The sequence below is a fragment of the Mastigoproctus giganteus genome, chromosome 6 (genome assembly GCF_048544385.1).
Source record: "Mastigoproctus giganteus isolate SK-2022 chromosome 6, ASM4854438v1, whole genome shotgun sequence".
In the NCBI taxonomy this organism is placed as follows: domain Eukaryota; kingdom Metazoa; phylum Arthropoda; class Arachnida; order Uropygi; family Thelyphonidae; genus Mastigoproctus; species Mastigoproctus giganteus.
This window is the reverse complement of record NC_143580.1, coordinates 88,430,330-88,448,883: the sequence shown is the minus strand read 5'-3', so window position 1 is coordinate 88,448,883 and position 18,554 is coordinate 88,430,330.

Sequence of the window (18,554 nt, the reverse complement as noted above, 5' to 3'; positions counted from 1 at the left end):
GCTCGAGAACTACTATCGCTAAGGAACTTATCAGGTAGTAGAAAGTACGATAAATATTCATGTCCACGCCGACTTGAAAGGACAGGAAATGTCATTTCCTGTCTGGTTGGCGTCGACAAGAATTTTTATCGTATTTTACTCCCGGGTCTATAAAAAGGGGACGACGTTATAGTTTAGAAAGCGTGGCATAGTTTTGCTTGTTTTAAAATTATCTTGAATTTTAGAATAAAGAATCGTGTTATTTGCTATGGAAATGTGATAAATTGTTTTGGCCAAACACCGGAATTGCATCCGAACTCAGGATCGATGAATTTTTTGGGCAAGCTTTAACAATTTCTCCTGAAACATGGATATTGTGAATCGATGTTAATGGTAAAGGGCATCTTCTCGCTGGATGCATTCCAAATTAGGCTGGGATTTCTTGAATCTGAGCACACTCTCGAACTACTCACCAGTATTTATTGAGTTGGGTGCTCAGTGCGTGACCAGATTCGTTTATAATACAGTATTAGTATTATATTAGGAAAATGATGCAAGGTAAAAAAGAAAAAAATATATATCCACGTTTCGGCTGTTTTACAGAAATTAATTGAAATGCATTTTAACTCTTTGGAACTCGCTCCTTCTTTCTGTTTATGCTGTTTAGGATTCTCTTCGCTTCTACTTAATCTGAATAAACGAGCTGTTTAAAATAAACAGCTCGTTTATTTTAAAGCTGTAAGTTTAAAGTTGCATTCCGTCATGGTTTGAGTTGCACATTTACTAGCAACTCTTTTGACGTATTGGCAGTAAACGTCAAGGAGTTGGAATTCCAGATTTCCGTGTCCCCCACTTCGATATATTTTTCTCATCAGCTTTCCTGCTTGATGTGATCTGTCGGTAGAATTTCTGCAAGGTAATTTTAGATTTACCACTAGGGTGTGAGAACCGGCGTCGTTTCTTACAATTTATTTAATTTTTTTATCTGGTTAAGTGACGTTATACCCCGCGCTTTAGTACCCAATTTAGGTAGTTGTGTATTATCTCGATTAAAACACTCACTCTCATCCCTCCAAAACTCACAAGCTACCTGGCTGCTTTATTTATTCTTTCTGTTGCAAAAGATTCTGGGCACCGAGGATATATTTATTCCCCTTGTATAAGTTTGGACTTAGTGCAAAACATTTTTTGAGGGCAGTGAAAAATTTAGCACTCTTAGAAAAATTTAGCACTTATTTCAATTTCTAAACATAACAAAGGTTTATTTCCATATAAAAATTTATACAGTATTACCTCATATAATGTTAACAAATATTATTTCCACCTTCTTTCTGAAATCGTACAATTTCGATTGTACGTACAATTAACTCCTCTTAATTAAGGTTGACTTCAGCATCAATAAAACTTTCTTCTACCTCATTTTTACATTTTTTTCATACATATCTTTAATTATACCATTTAGTTAAAAGACGTTCCTTCTACCGCCTTTATACATATTTATCATACATTTTTTTCAAATTAATCTAAAATTTTCTTTCAAATCTTTTTTTACACACAACACCTTTCCTCTAACAATTTCAGACTATACAACTCTTTGTGTACAATCCATTTACCTTTACAAAATACTACTCCTGTAGCCAATTATCAATCAAATATATAGTCCTTTGTTTTTTTTTTTTCTTTCACAAAGATACACAACTTAGGGATACATATATTCTCCCTAGAACACTTATGCAACGTAATCCTGAGGATATAACATATATTCTACACAATGCCATTGTATCAGAAATAGATAGTATTTTCTCTCTCTCTCTCTCTCTTTCCCCCCCCCCCCACACCTAACCCAGTTTCTTACTGTTTATTAGTGTTCTAGGCCTATCTCAAGCTATCTGTCGACAAAGTTAACAATTATCATTCCTGAGCAGATTCAATTAACCTTTATAATTGTTGGGGACTTACTTTTCCTTGCCATTTCTTTATTTCGCGGCCACCAGTAGATTGATCCTCCACTTCTGATTTTTTTTTGGGGCCGTCTTGCTTGGCTTGCGAGTTCTACAGGCATTCTTTTCTGGATTATACTTTAGAGGAATCAATGGCGACGGTCTGCATCCATTTACTTTCTTATTATGACAAGGCTCGGGCTCCTTGAGCATTCAGCAAGCCATTCATCAGACATACTTCTCATTTTAGCGACTATCTTCACCCTCCAACTTTTACATCAAGCACAAGCCCATCTGCTTGACCATTCTTTCCGACAAGATATTACAACACTATTTTTCGGACATTCACAAACCAAAGTTTTTCTACTACGACATCCCTTTCTCCTCGTGCTCCTGCTTTTTGTTTCCATTTTCCTGCCTTCTTCTTAAACAATACAATCACCTTCTCTTCCAGCATCTCTATTCTAATTCGTCCTTCATCTCAAATCTTTGTTTCAACTGTGCTGTATGGCTGGGAATCCTTCCGCCGCCTAAATACAAAGGTTGCGGAGCTACTGCCTTCTGGAACTTTCCCTTAATCCGGTTTATTCCGCTCGTAGTCAGAAACAGACGCCCTTCTGTTTCCCAAATGCATTCTAGGGTCAGTTTCATTGTATGTACCTGAAACTTAATTTATCTTCCATTATTAGGTTCACAATCAAGCACATAAATGGATAATTTGGGACGGTGACTTTATTGCTTCCCCAACATATCTTTCATGACATTGCCTGCATTCCGAACCATTATTTTTTTAGAAACCAAACTTGCCATCCATTGTCTTTCCAATTGTTCTGTACTTGCTCACATTGGCATAACTAACTAGCAATCTACTTCAAATGAATAACTGTGCGGATTTAGAGGCAAAAGCACTTAACTTGCCCTGTCTTAGATTCTTTGTAGCTAAATACAAAGAAGAATTTGAATATTTTGTTATAATTATTTTTATAACTAATTAATATAAACATTCCTTTTATTTATTCTTGTAAGATTTTGGGATCTTACAAGGGAATATTCGTCTGAGGCATTGTATACAGTGACTATGGAGATCCCTGTTCCATCACAACTCGTGAAAATTCTCTTTGGTGAAACCTCTTTGCTGGATGGAGGAACTCGAATGAGGACAAGCTACAAGAAAGTGGTCCCGACATCAAACTTTATGCATCTCTAGCAGGGACAGATTGAAATTGTCATGCTTGATGACGTTTGGTTACCATGAATCTTGCTAATATTCTGGCCCTGCAGTATTTGATTGCATGTTCGTTAACTTTAGGCAAAAAGTAGTCTTCCACTATAAGAGCTTTCGGATAGAAACAAGTAAGGCACTGTAGACTGCTTCACATTCTGCCTGGGTAAATTCTGCAAGCTTGATTTTTGAAGAATAGGTGCAAAGATGACAATCATCATGCCTCCCTGTCTTTTTTGGACTTTTTTTGTCAGCTATCGTAGGTTTTCCATGAAAATAAGACAGGTTTATATTTTCTGTATGCCAGGTTTCAACAGCAATAGCGAAATCATATTGCGTGTTGAAGAAAAGAGCATTGGTCTTCCGGTTTGTTTTCAATGGGCGTCTTCCTTTCAGCCCATTGATCAGGGAACCATCTACTGTACATTTTTTTTTTTTTTTTATGGAATCCCCACACACGAGAGGTATTAGTATTTAATACTGCGCATGAGTTTAATGCTGAGAAGACTGAAGCCGCTTATTGACATGCAGTTGTTTAGACAAAATCAAATTACTTTTTTTACACAATGAGAAGGTTTGATGGGGTGAATGGTGTCATTCTGCTGGCCATACTGAGCATTATGCCTGAATCTTCCTGAAATCGGGAGGCTTTATCTACTGAAGTTATTCCTATTGCCTGATTTGTTTTCTGTTTTTCTTTCGAGGTCCGCAGTGATTCTTCTCATTTTGTGCAATGACCAGAGTTAAGCTGACCCAGGAATTTACAATGCCCTGGATTGTGGTATTGCTGTCGGCTGTGTTTAGGAATACGCTTAGTCTGGCATTACAAGAAATTCCTATGACCATATTTATTTAATGAGGAACTCCGTACTACAATTTCTATCCTGAAAGAGTTGAACAAGAAGTATTTTGTTCCTATCTTTATACGATTTTTAGAAATATCAAGCTCTGTGAGAAAATTTCCCATGTGAATTGGCGCTTATTCCTCAGAGGAAGATGGATATTGCTATTTATTGTGTTCTGAGTGCCACCACTCATGCATGTCAACAATGTCTTCAGTCTTCTCAGCCTTCAATTCATGCATAGTACTAAATATTAATACCTTTCGTGTCAGGGGATTCCATAAAAAAACGTACCGTTTAGTAGATTGTCCCCTCATCAGTGGGCTTGAAAGGAAGGCGCCCTGAGTGTAGGAGATTACCATCATGTTGTAACTTAATATGAAGCTTATCAAATTCTTTAAAATTCTGTACAGCTTCGGAGGAAATGTTCAAGCAACGAAAATGTGCAAAATTATAGTACCAGTAGCGCTAAAGCATCAGTTTGGTGTGTAGCTGCAAAATAAAAATTAGAATGACAATCTCCGAAATGGTACTGTCCGAGTGGTGGCACTCAGTTGAGAATAAATAGCAGTATACCTCTGCATGTGGGGAAGTGTTGCCACATATTCGAAGTGTGTGAATAGGGCAACTGGTTTTGAAAATTTTGGGTGTTGTATAAGGATGCCTTTTATGCAAAGTTTGTTTGTGATGCAGCTACATACAAAAATGGCGCCATGTCCCTACCAGTACTATATTTGCGAATTTCCTACGTCGAAGCTTTGCTCTAAAGTTTCACACAATTTTATTAACTAACTAGATTAATGAGTAAGCTGATTAAATACTAGATCACATATAGAGAATGAAGCGACACTAAGTAAATTAAAAAGTTCAGCGTAACATTTGAACTACGTTTTAATATACGTTTAATATATGTATGGCGTTTTAAGCTGTGACTCTGTCCTATGTAAAAATGAACTGAATTTTCCATCTCCACCCTGCACGCACTTTTTGACAGATTGACAGTGAGACTTCGAACTATTGCAGCACCCCACCTTATTCTCCTGACCTAGCACCGTCAGACTTTTTCTTGTTTCGAGAAATGAAGAAACCGCGTGGACTGCTTTGATTCGTTTCAGGAAGTCATCAGTGAAGAGGAATCGTGGTTTCAGGCAAAAAGTGCGGACTTCTGTGATCAAAGCATTAAACAACTGAACCATAGATGGGACAAATGTTTTTTTTTTTTATTTGTTCTTTTTTTCCAATTACAAAATATTTACTGTTTTTGCGATTTGTATTTTTTCCGATATATACAATGCCCAATCAAAACATTATGACCACTGCCAAATAGTGGATATGTCCTCCTCTTGCTGTTATACCTCTGCCACTCGGCGAGGATGAACTCTGGAAGGCCCCTGATCGTTGCAGGAAGTATGTCGCCAGGATAGCGCCGTAGATTAATTACATTAATCAGTCACACGATACGATGCAACCATCACGACATGCTGCCATGGGTTTCACATGGATATTAATATAATAAAATAAAATAAGGTAAATAATGATAATAAAAAATAGCAATATTAATAAATCAAATCAAATCCATGAACAGATATCATGTGAACCAGTTCTCCTTACATCTAGATAACAGGATTGGTGGTTCACAGAATACAGTGGCACAGATCGAATTTTTTTACAGTTCACAGATAGACTTTTTTACAGTTCAGATTTATTCCCCTGCTGGGTGGGAAAGCAGATCACTTTCTTTTGTTAAGATCCTTTTCCTGTACTGCTTGTCGAAGGCAAACGGCTAAAGATCAACGTCCAGCGATTGCATCATTGGTAACATTTGTGTGGGAAGGAGTCTTTCAGACATGTGCAGTCTCTCTGTCGAGCACAACTGTGGCTTTTCTCTCAGCGCAGGAGGACGAACTCTCCAGCGGATCACTTCCCAGATGTTGGGGGCAGAGATCTTTCCCGTGAGCATCTTCACAGTGAAAGTTAATCGTCTCTGTTCCATCTTCACTAGCAATCGTTACAGACCGAGAGCCGTGGCCATCTCTGTGGTTCGCTGCTATGGAGGTAACTGAGACTTCCACGTGGCACATTTAAGTAACCAAAACTCGGCTGCATATAGGGGTTTAGCGTAGTTTTGGTCCTGAACCCTAAATTTACTTTCGGTAGAGGACACTTTGGAAGATGATGGTATGGATGAATCTCTTGGTAGTGCCTGGTTTTTGACATACAGAAGGTGCCGTTTCGTTATCAAGATTTCAGCTTATCTGGAGGCACAGAAGTTCAAGTTGGTAGTTGAAGCGTAACTTTGCGTCAAAGATCACTCCGAGGTCGCTATGTTTTGCTACACTTTTGATGATTTTTCCTTCATACGGAGGCTGGATGACTGTCGGTTCGGGCTTCAATGAAAAGACAATGCAAGCGGACGTCTGGGTTAATCTTCAGACCTCGTAGAGGGTCCAAACGCCGGATCTGTCGATCCACATAATCTCAGAGATGTTCTATAAGGAATTTGTGTAGATCCTGCTTCACTCTTTAAGTGAGAGATTGAAATTTTTGTCAACAAACTATAATATATATAAAGTGTAAAGTGTGTTTAGGGTCAAGCGGCACCAGGGGTTTCCCCCTTCTCCGAATAGTTTACATTGTGGGTGAATCAGTTGACTGGAAAAGCCAGAGATTTAAAAGTGTATGGACTTTGTATATGTGTAATGCCTTGTACCGTTGTTCATCTGGTCATTTAGCCGCCAGACCCCTACTGAGGCCCGACGTTGTCCCACTTTTGCCCCGTGGAGGCAGACCAGGTACTCACTAGTATATAGCTCACTCTAGCAGGTCCTGCCACCTAATTTCCTGAGATTTCAGTGGCTAGGACCTATTAAAAAAAAAAAAATCGCGTACGCGTGGCGGGAAGCGCTAGGAGAAGTCCAAAATGTTGGGAAAAATTAATTTCGATTCGTGATTTTAGATTGTGTGGGACGTGTTCACGTTGCTGTCAGATAGAGTGGGGTGAAGGCTGAACTCTGGGGAGAGATAGACAGAAATATGGAGCCGAAAGGGAAGACAACTCCAGTTTACAGTGGGGCATACCCATGCCCACCAGAGGGAAGAAATAGGGTGGCAGGGTGGGGAGGGGACAGTCCCCTCCCCACCCTGCCAGGAAGTGGTGAGACAGACAAGGGAGCCGGCTCAGGTTGTCAATGTGGCCTGTGTGCACGGGTGGAAGCAAACCAGACCGCAGTGTCAGGTCCGCACCATCCAGAAAAACTTGAGGCTCACCAGAGGCGATCCAATGATGTTGGTTTAGCTGAACAGGTGGCAAAATGTCATAGTTGGGAGTCATTCATGGGACTGTTGTCCCGTCCGGTAGTCAATGTTCTGGGAAGTGGAGTTTTGTCACTTCTCAGAAGAGTTTCAGTTTTGTCCTGCATGAAGGATCAAGCAATCAAACCTGACGTCTGGTTGGCGGTCTCTGAAAAGCTTTGTTTGACACGTCTATTCGAAGTTTGCAGGCAGAGGAATGGTCAATCGTCTGGCATACAGGTTCTGGGCAAACTTGGTGAATGCTATATATGAGGCTTCATCTTCCAGTAAGTAGTGTTCCCGCTTTTTGGGATTAAGGCGCACTTGGGTGATTAATTCAACACGAAGATCTTCATAAAGTTCGCAGTCATACATCTGGTGTCCCCAGGATCATTTACCATTTGAAGTTATCCCGAATATAAAGTAAATCGGGTAGGCCCCTAACGGATGGAACCGCTGTTTTTCCACACCGCAGCGATTGTAAACCTGTCCTTTTATTGAAAAGGTGTTAATGCAAACTCGTATCGATAGGACGTTTTATCAGTTTTTCTCATACTATGGCCGAACTTGTCAGTCTCAATTAAGGGAGTCCTTATTTTTAAATAGACAGAGAAACCACAGAATAAACGAAATTTACAAATGCACTAAAAAAAAAAAAAAAAAAAACTATTATTTTTAGGCTACCCGAATAATTAAATTCATCTGCCGTGCTGTGTGTCTTATGTCTGTTAATTGCGTGTATTTAATGTTGGATTTATCTGTTTTGCTGGACGAAAAACAAAGTTCTTCGTGTCGTCGACGGGATTCGAACCCGGGCCTTTTCCACCCGGTGTGGGGAGGACGGTGACGATACCACTGTGCTACCCACGCAGACAAATGCTATACACTGTTGGCTCATGTCCTTAGCTGCCTTGGTTCATATTTTAAAATAACTAACGAACACCGGTTCGTAATTGTTAATTCAAACTTTACAGCTGACGCAGTGTTTATATTATCTCTAAGTAGCTTCTCTTTATTTGTTGAACAGTATATTCATAATTTATCAATTAAAGCACGTCTTCTCTTTCCCTCAAAAATCAAATTTTCTTCGTCGACGACTTAAGCATAAAAATTGTTCAGCCTCCTTACCATGATCATCATATCAGGTGGGGATTTCTACTGTCCACATGAAAATCATAACAGCATTCGTCTGAAATGCCTCTTCAAGCAGCGCACGAACATGCTATTTCTTCGCAGTTGGTTCTTTGGCATCTGCGATATCCTGCCGAAGTTTCTTATAATGTGTTAATTACCGTGGCCTAAATTAGGTTTAAAAACAAGGAGAAGGGATATAGTTTAATTATTTTACACGTAATCCAATGATGCTAATTCTAAACTTTTACTATGAATAACACAAGAGCCTTTGCAGACACATAATCCTCGCTTAGCATTTCTTCAAAATGCAATGATGCTCAAAAGAATTGCATCACTTCATTTTTAGGTTTTGTGCTTATACGGGTAGCGGATCTTTTAGAATATTCCTCTACATTCAAAGCAGCAACACATTTTTTACGTGGTATTAATTGTGAACATTTAGGCATTTCAATAGCACAGAATACTGTGCTCGTGGCATACACACCGTATTTATACTCCGCTAAGGTAATGCAACCATGTATGGCATTAATAGAGACAGATGATGCAAGAAAGCAAGCTTATATAGCGTCAGCCGAAAAAAAAAAAAAAAAAAAATACGCTTCTCATTTCACCCATCCATTCACTCCAAATGGCACGTGACACCATCTAAGAAAGCTTGCTAGAGATGGATGATGCAATAAGGAAATGCTGTTACAAAACATAAGATGTATTGCTAAATTTCGAAAAATGAAGTGATGCAATTTTTAAAACATAACTGTTGAGTGCTAGAACATGATTGTTAAATCTATGTGGAATTTAAATATAGAGGGGAGAAAGATTATTGCATTTCTACTTTTACTTGTTTTACTCATAGTGTGTCCTTTAAGTCCAACATCATAGGAAAAAAATACGTGGATGGAAAATTAGCATTCCGAGCATATTGTTGCAAAGCCCATTCCCAAAATTCCACTCATCGATCAAGATCATCTTCGCTTAATTTCTGTAGGAGTTGAAGTTTACATGGATACTACATTCTGACATTCCTGTTTCGGTGCACAATCGACGAAGAGACTTTTCGGGACTTCTGTTAAAATTAGCAAGGGTAGCAGTCACCGTATTATCATCAGTTGATCTCCTTAAAGGTCCACTGTGTGGTTTTGCTTGTATAGATCCTGTTAACGTAAACTTTGCAACAAGTCTGCTAACACAACTCTGTGTTATTGGCTCGCGGTCTGGATGCAGTCTGTTAAATTGAACAGCGGCTTCTCTTTGACTTCGATTTCCTATGAAGTAGAATTATTTGGATCCATTCTTCCATTGGTCAGATACATCATGGTCTGTAAAAATATAGAAATATACATTAACAATACGAAGCTGGACTTATGGAGGACACACTTTATTACTGTGGATAACAAAACATTGATTGGAAGGTTGCAATATTATGAATAATACATTTCTTTTGTACAAAATCTCTGATCATTATTGCCAATAAACAGAAGAGTCTTTTAAAGTATGATTATTTGAAATACAGTAAGGTATTTAAAATGCTAATAGACAACCATGTCAAAATTAAAGTGCCAAAGAATTGCTCATGCTGAATCTTCATCTACTGTTAATGGGCGCTCTCCTCATCTGATTCTTATCTTTTTCCGTCTTTACTGTAATATCATATATTGAAATAGAAGCGATTTTATATATATATATATATATATATATATATATATATTGTTTATACAGTATATGCGTAATGCATGCGTCATAATTTCAATGTATTGTCGAATGATTAGAAAAATAATTGCATCATTGTTACATTAAATGATTTCATTCTCATATCTTCGGCATCCTTTTTTTTTTTTCTCTCTGTCATTTGATGTACTCATCCCCCCCCAGCTCTCCATCCCTACATGTTTTATACATCTTGCCGCTTCTTCTATAGAAGTGGTAAACATCTACTTTCTTATAAATATAAATCAAGTCTACATCTATCGAAAAACTTCCAAAGCTGCTTTAGATGAGTTAAAATGTGTTGTTTGTCATCTGGTAGTTTCATTTTTTTTTGTTCGCTTTTGTGCTCCTTCACTGCCTCGGTACGGCTGTAACATATGACTTTAATTTAGCCACTTCGAACACTGCGTTCTAGGTTGATGTTATGACGTAGCTTATTAGTTCTCCATGAAACAAAGTTTAGCTGGTGACAAATGTACTGTCGTAGTTCCATGTATCACATCCTAGCGGAACAAGATTACTTCATAAATTCTCCAGCGGTGGTGACAGATGTGCTCTGAAAGCAGCGAAGTACGCAGTTGAGAGAAAATGGCTCCAACCATTCAGATATACAATATTGAGGCCATATGTTTCGCATTTTCTTTTAGTTCATCGAATCGATTTTTCTTGAGGGAATTACATAGAACTTTTATTCTCTTTGATTAGAGTGGAAGCTCATTCATTGGTAAGCAGTTCATCAATTTTAACTTGTTTACAGTCCATTTCTTTGAGATTCATGCTGTTTTGTGTTACTCCTCTATTCATACAGCTACCATAGCTGCTTTTAGCAACCACTTAACGATTATACCGTTGTAGATGTTTATATTTTCTGATGCATCTGGCTTTTAAATTCAGCATTTCATTTGATTAACGTTAGAGGAAGGTCTGATTTTGCCGGTATTTTTTAACAATTCTTCGAGTGCTGTCCAAATAATTTTGTGTTCAGGATCTTTTTCTCATCTGTTATAGTCTAATCTCATTGTAGGTTTTCATTTAAAAGTGACTCTAAATCACTTTCAAATAAAAAAAAATAATTATGCAGGGCCTTATGAGTGGTTCTGTAGTGGGCAGTAGCATAGATGAAATTGCACTAAATAAAAATATGGAGTGGAATTTATTCGACAACAGACCAGACTCCTGATAGCCTTCATGGGTGGAACGGTGGTTATAATAACAGTCATTCCATACAGAATAGAAAATGCCCGAGTTTCAATCCCATCAGTGGCGCAAGGAATTGTTATGGGTGTTTTCAAAACGTGTCCGAGTTAGTCTGCCTTGGGCGAGGGTTGCAAAAGATCTGTTTCAGCTCGAAATGTTGCTTTGTTACATCCATCTTTGGCACGTCCATCATACAATTGCTGTCTAGAGCTTGCTGTGCATCTGCTTACGTGTTAGATAAGTTTCATCGCTAAAACGACAGCCTTCAAGACCATTACCATCGCTAATAACACCGATTTTGGTGGACACCATAGCTGAGGGAAGCATATCAGTCTGTACAAAATGTGGAAACTCCTACCTGAAGGTTACAGGGCACAAAAGAGGGAAGTCTGTATGAACATCGCACAACAGGATCCCAATGAGTGGATGGCATTTATTACAGTGTTCGCATGACAAAATGAGTTAGTTTTCTCTGTACATCCGAATTCTCCTTACGATAATGAACGGAACGCGGAGTCCCACTAGAGCCTTTGTGGCCAAATACCTTAGGAACAACAGACCAATATAACCCAACATTACACAATGCAAACTTACACTATGTATGTATGTATGTATTTGTCTTGGGCGGCACCTGGACCGTTAGTTCATCTCCGCCTCGTTTCACTTTTAAATTAGAGGATTCTGCAGAAATGGCCAGAAGTGAACTGGCTGTTTGGCTGCCCGGAATCAGCAGGTCGGAAACGCGCCACCACCACCGCCACGGGGAGGTAGACCAGGGGCAACCAACCGGCGGCAGCAGAAGAGAGGGACGCCAAGAGCCCAACGAAGTACAAACTTACACTAAGGTCTACAATATCTCTGGAAGTTACAGAGTTTGTATTGCATTACAGAGTATATCTCGCGAATTGTAGGAGAAACCCCGGTGCCGCTGGACAATATACACACAATACAGGATAACCCCCCCCCCCTTTCCAGCTTCTCGTTGATATTTAAGCATAAATAAACAGCGGCAAACCTTCCTACCAGAACAAGTGCGATCCCGAAAGCATTCCAAATCAAGAGAAATTTAGCTGTTGTCTTCTTCTTCCTTGAATTCAGTTTATCTCTTATCGCAACCTCTGCACTTATTTAACTCAGTGAGGAGTACTATGATAATGGAAAAAATGGAGCACTTTCTCAGCCTGATAAAATCAAGGAAATATATTACCTCTCGCGGTAGCACACCATCTATAATCACTGCTCTTCCACACCGGGTGGAAAAGGACTGTGTTCGAATCCAATCAATGACAAGGAATTTTTATGGGTTTGCTTCAAAACGTGGTTGAGTTAGTCGGTATCATGCGAGGGTAGAACGGTTTTTCTCTCATTTTCTCTCATAAACTAGGATTTTTTTGTTATCCAGCAAACATTCCATTTTAAGTTAAGTTTTCCTGCAGCTGGTTATATCTATGCGCTTGAATCTAACAGATTGTATCTGGAACTCATTTTTGAGACAAATTGGGACATTCCAACCCAACCCAAAATCTCCAGTGTGGTAAGAGTTGCTAGCACCATTTTTTACCACCACAACGCCGTTATCAGCTTGTAAATAATGATAAAGTTCACTGTGGAAGTTGTTTGGCTGTCAGCTAGTGATGGATCATACTCAAGAATAAAAGTCTGTAAGATAACAAACTATTCTGTCCATTTTCCATAGTCATGTTTGCATAATTCATGAAAATATAATTACCTCCGTAACTGAGTTTTTAAGCTCAAATTACAGATGTACTTTCTGTTAAGTGGCCATGATTTATACCTAAGTGACTACTAAATACGGTAGTGTTCTTACATTGTGAACTCCTCTGATTTTATGTGATCCCCAGTATAACGAGAAAATGTATTTATTAATATGTTTCATCTCCTACAATTGAACTGAGCCTTATAATAATACTAATCCCAAAATGATGACAGAATTCCATAAAGAGCATATATATTTTTTTAATATTTCAAATGTTATGGTTATAACTTAACTTTTGGGCACCACTGTATTTATACATATTAGTGTTCTCTACACGTGCGTACAACCTGGTGAGCTGTAATTACAACTACTCTGTGAGCAGGTAAACGAGCGATTCTAAAAATTCAGTAATTAAATAAAGCATTTGTATTTGCCAAATTACAATTATGCCATCGTAAAGTACACAACATGATTTATTTTTTTGAAAATGGTATCATCCTAGGTCACCTCCATCACTGCTCAGGCATTCTTCTAATCTTTCACGCATGTTTCCCGTGATCCGGTGTACCATTTCCAAAAGAATTCTGGCAATTTCTGGACGAATTCTTTTTTTCAGCTGTTCAGCATTTTGTGGGCGATGAAAGTGCACCTTGCTTTTTAAGTGTCCCAATAAAAAAAGTCAAATGCTGACAGGCCTGGGGACCACGGAGGCCATGAAATATCCCCATTCCTGGAGATAAATGTGGTTATGAAAAAAACAGTTATACGGTGTCCATTGACATCTAGCTGGAAGTATGAATCAACGTGCCATCTTGTTGAAACCAAATGACTTCATTAACTTGAGAAAATCTAGTACTAGTTCATCAGTCAGAAAAAGTTGCAATCATATTCGTATATCGTCCTGAAGTCACAGTTGTTACCCTTTCGTTATCGTCTTTTAAAAATATGGGCTGATAATGCCGCAAGGTGAAATTGCACATTACACTGTTACCCGATCACTGTGCAGTGATTGCTGGTGGAATTGGCGAGGATATTCTTCCGACCAATAACGAAAGTTTTGTGTATTCACAAACCGTTTAGATGAACATGAGCTTCATCGGACATCTTGGATTCTGAATAAAGCTTTCATCATGATCCATTTGAGCTAGCATTTCTTGCAAAAAAAAAAAAATTCTTTAAGGAAATTGCGAGATTTTAATTCCTGCGGTACCTGCTTCTCTGTGAGGATAGAAAATTTAAGCCCTGGTAGAATATTCTTCGTACACTCCTAATGAATAAGTTCAAGGAACGTCGAAGTGCAGAACGCTTTGGACTCCGTATTAGAACTGTCCTGAAAGCTGCCACGTTTTCTGGTGGATGGGATCTTCTTATTTCACCCTGAGGCTTCTTTTTTGAAGAAAACGGCACAGGATCTTGAAGCTTATGTTTAATGTGAACTCGAAGTAAAAGTCGGGATCCTCATAACTGTTGTTTTTGTAGAATACCTTAATGTTGAAAGCACATTGTGCATCTACTGTTCCATGGTTACTACATGGTATGATGTGGACAACAGTACCTCCCATGACGCAATTCTCCCTTCCAAACTAAGACTGGGAGCTCAAGAAAAGAACTCAGCTTCTTCTATAAGGCAGTGTTCCTACCAGTCATCACATTCGGCGCTCCTGTATGGTACACCAGAGTCAGTACTGTAGTCAACCGAAGAAAACTTGAAACCATACACCGCTCAATCCTGCTCACCGTCTCTCGGGTGTGCTGCACTTTCAGTACGCACTGTATCCAGGTCTTCATGGGAGCCCTCCCCCTGGGCCTGGAGGTCGTCCGGTCTGCCATGCTCTACCACCTGGCAGAAGACAAATCTGTCACCTTCCTAAACTTCACTACCGATCTGACTAACAACTGCTCTGTGGAGAAGCGACGACTTCCTACCTTTCTTCAACAGACCTGGAAACAACGATGGACAGCCACAGATAAAGCGGCCGTAACCAAAAATTTCATTCCAGACATCTGGACAACTTGCCCGAAGTCACCAACCTGGTTATCTCCAGGTGTCCTGACAACCTCTCTGCAAACTGTACACGGAGCCATCAGAGGAAAACTTGTCACCCTGGGCATCACCGACAACCCGTTCTGTTGCTGTGGCCAGCTTCAATCATGGGAGCATCTGATGTACCAGTGCCCATTATATGAGGACCTACGGTGCATTCTGATATCAAAAATTCAATTCATCCAGAGACTCCGGGAATAATATCTCCTCGAATCAGAGGACACCTATGCTGCATTTTTCAAATTCGCCCAAGACCTCTTCGGAAGGCGTAGGACTCTCCAACCACCACATAACCTACCTGATTTATTCTTTCCACCAATTTTCCTGGATGGCACCTCAGGACAAGAGCTATGAACTTCAGCTCTGCTGCCGATGCCACCTGGAGTTCTGAATAGGGTGCTCTTACCCGATTCACTTTAATTCCCTGTCCCTCGGCGGGGGAGGAGACGGTTCCCTGGCTCTTCTCCCTGCCACCCTTATATGATTTTTTTTAGTTTGTTCTTTTCACCTGGTGTACATGTTGTGGCGCTTCTTATAGGCTTGCTCCATAGGTGTTACAGGTGGTGATCGGTAGGTTAGAGGTGGTTGTGGTTTGCTGTGTTCGCACACCAGTGATTTTTTTTTTTTTTTTTTTTTTTTTGAATTTTGTGATTCTACAGTTTCTGCTAATCAAGTTGTGATTCCTTTAGTTTTACTAATTAGTTCAAGTCTATTATTACTGACTGAGATGGTACTGTAAGTTTTGATTGTAGCGAAATTGCACGATTTCTGGATAAATGGAGATAAAATATCTATTATTCCGAAGCAAACGATTAGGAAAATCTGGCCGTTGTTCAGCACTGCTTTTTTGCAGAATTATGGATAGGTCTCTTAGCAGGAAGGCTGTGAAGGGGAGAGGGAAAGAGGATGAAATCGGAGTGTTCCCCCTTTCCTCTCGTCTTCCAAAACTGCATATCGATGGGTCTAGGAAAAGTGTTGAGTCAACACTGATGACCCTAGGACACTGCGAAACTACGTCCTATCTCAGCTGGAGCTAGTGCTAGTTCTCAAAATACTGCTTTAGTGATTAATAATGGTGTTCAGAGTGGTAGGCAGGTTGGAGGAAATGAAATAAGTAAAGTTGCGGTTCAACCAACTGAGGCATCACAAAAGGACCGAGTGAGTTCAAGTAAGGAGATAGATAGAGCTTTCGATTAGTGATAATATTTTACCGGAGGAACTTGTTATGTGTGAGCAGGGTGCACAGGTGGAGGATATTGGTATAACAAATACGCCATTTCTCCCCACATGTAGAGGTGATGATCTTGCATTGGATATGGACAGTTTCTTTGAGGGGTGTGGAAGGAGAAGTATTGGGACAAATGTGAGGGAATCTGATATTATTGTAAGCAGTATACATGAGCAGCGTGAAAGATAATGGAGACGTTTCCACCATTTATGAGTTACTTACCAGATTGAAGAAGCAACTAGTGGATTATACAACTCATGAGGTTAATAAAGTGACAAAGGCAGCTTCAAACTTTATATTTGACAAATGGATAGACATAGAAGTCACTACAACAGCATTGCTTATAGACAATGAGAGGCTAAAAGCTAAGTTAGAAGAAATTAAAACAAGAGCAAACTCGTTTCATGAGATTTTGAAGAGCCAGTCCCTCCCTTTGTATGGAAATAAAATTTATGCGGACAAAGTTCGAGTACAAAAGCCAATTGATTTTGAACAATCGTGATGATCTTGCATTGGATATGGACAGTTTCTTTGAGGGGTGTGGAAGGAGAAGTATTGGGACAAATGTGAGGGAATCTGATATTATTGTAAGCAGTATACATGAGCAGTCATGAGCAGTATACATATAAGTCTCCATATAGGTATCTAGGCGGCAGGGATGCTGAAGTTAACGTTGACAGGAAATCTAAGAGAGAGGGGGGGGGATTGAAACTCTTAGGAATAAAAAGCATCATAAGATTATACTGAGACCAGGAGATGTATCTGAAACAAAATCAAGTCAGGAAATAAAAGACACTGTAGTCAATACACTTAAACAGGAGTTAAGCGATATTAAGATTAGGAACTTAAGAAGTATACCAAATAAGGGTATTTTAGTGGAGACATAAAAGGATTTGGATTTAGAGAAAATTAAACATTCAGAAACTCTAGTTCATAAGAGAATTAAATGTGATATGCCAAGACTGAACGATCCAGCTAAACGCATTTATGATATTCTAAAAGAAGCTACCCAAGAGGATTTTATAAAGGACTTATAACATAAAAACCTTAAAGATTATGGTTTCGAAGAGGAAGAAGTAAAGGACAATGTAAAGATTAGGTTTAGTACTGGAAATAAAGTGAAATCTACAAATTGGGTGGTGAGTTTACCCCCTAAAATGTTAACAAGCTTAATGAGCTGTGACAGGATATTCCTGGGTTACAGTTCATATAAGTTTAGGCGGTTTACTATTGTAATTAAGTGTTTTAAATGCCTAGGGTTTGGCCACTCTGCACAGTACTGTTCACATAAGGTAATATCTTGTGGACACTATGCAGAGGGTGGGCATGTGTATACAGATCGTAAAAACAGGGATAAGTCTCCACTTTGTGTTAATTGTAAGAGGAAAGGGCGGTCTTTTGACCATTTTGTTAGAGATATTACGTGCCCAGAGTTTCAGAGAGCATTGAAATTAGCTAGGGCGAGACAAAATTATGGATAATCCATCCCAAAGTAATTTGATTAATTATGAACAAATTCAAGCTTGTGTTGGGCTTCAATTTTTGCAGCAGAATGCTCAGAGATCCCGTAGTGTTTTAGCTCAACAGAGTTGTATTATATGATAAAAATATAATGTGCTTTGTTTGCAGGAGCCATACTCAATGTTGGTAAATAGTCAGTATAAAGTACCTGGGTTCCCTGTGGGAAGTCAAGTTGTACATGTCACTAGAATTAAACCTAAAACTGCAGTTGTTTTACTGAATAAAAATATTAATGTGGTTAAAATAGCTGGACTTTGCAATGAGATAGCTACGTGTGTACATATATGTACCTCATACATAAAATTTAATTTAGTAACAGTATATTGTTCACCTAATGCAAATATAGAAGTATCATTGGAATACTTGGAATTAGTTATGAGAATGGTTGGAAAGGAAAATGTATTGTTCACCATGGATGTAAATGCTAGATCCTCTCTGTGGCATTGTCACAATAGTGATACCAGAGGGGGGAGTGTAGAAGAGTTCATTATGACTCATGATTTGAACGTTTTGAATAGACCTGGTGAGTTACACACTTTTTATAATTCCGTGGTCAGTCTAACATTGATATTACTCTTGAAAACTATGTCACAAAGAATTATAAGCTGGAATATTGAGCTGGATTTTACAACCACTGATCGTAGAGCCATCATATTTCAACTTAGAGTAGACACAGAGACTTATTCCTGTTCACAAAATAATGAAATTATAAGGTTCAGGTATAAAAGTATTAAT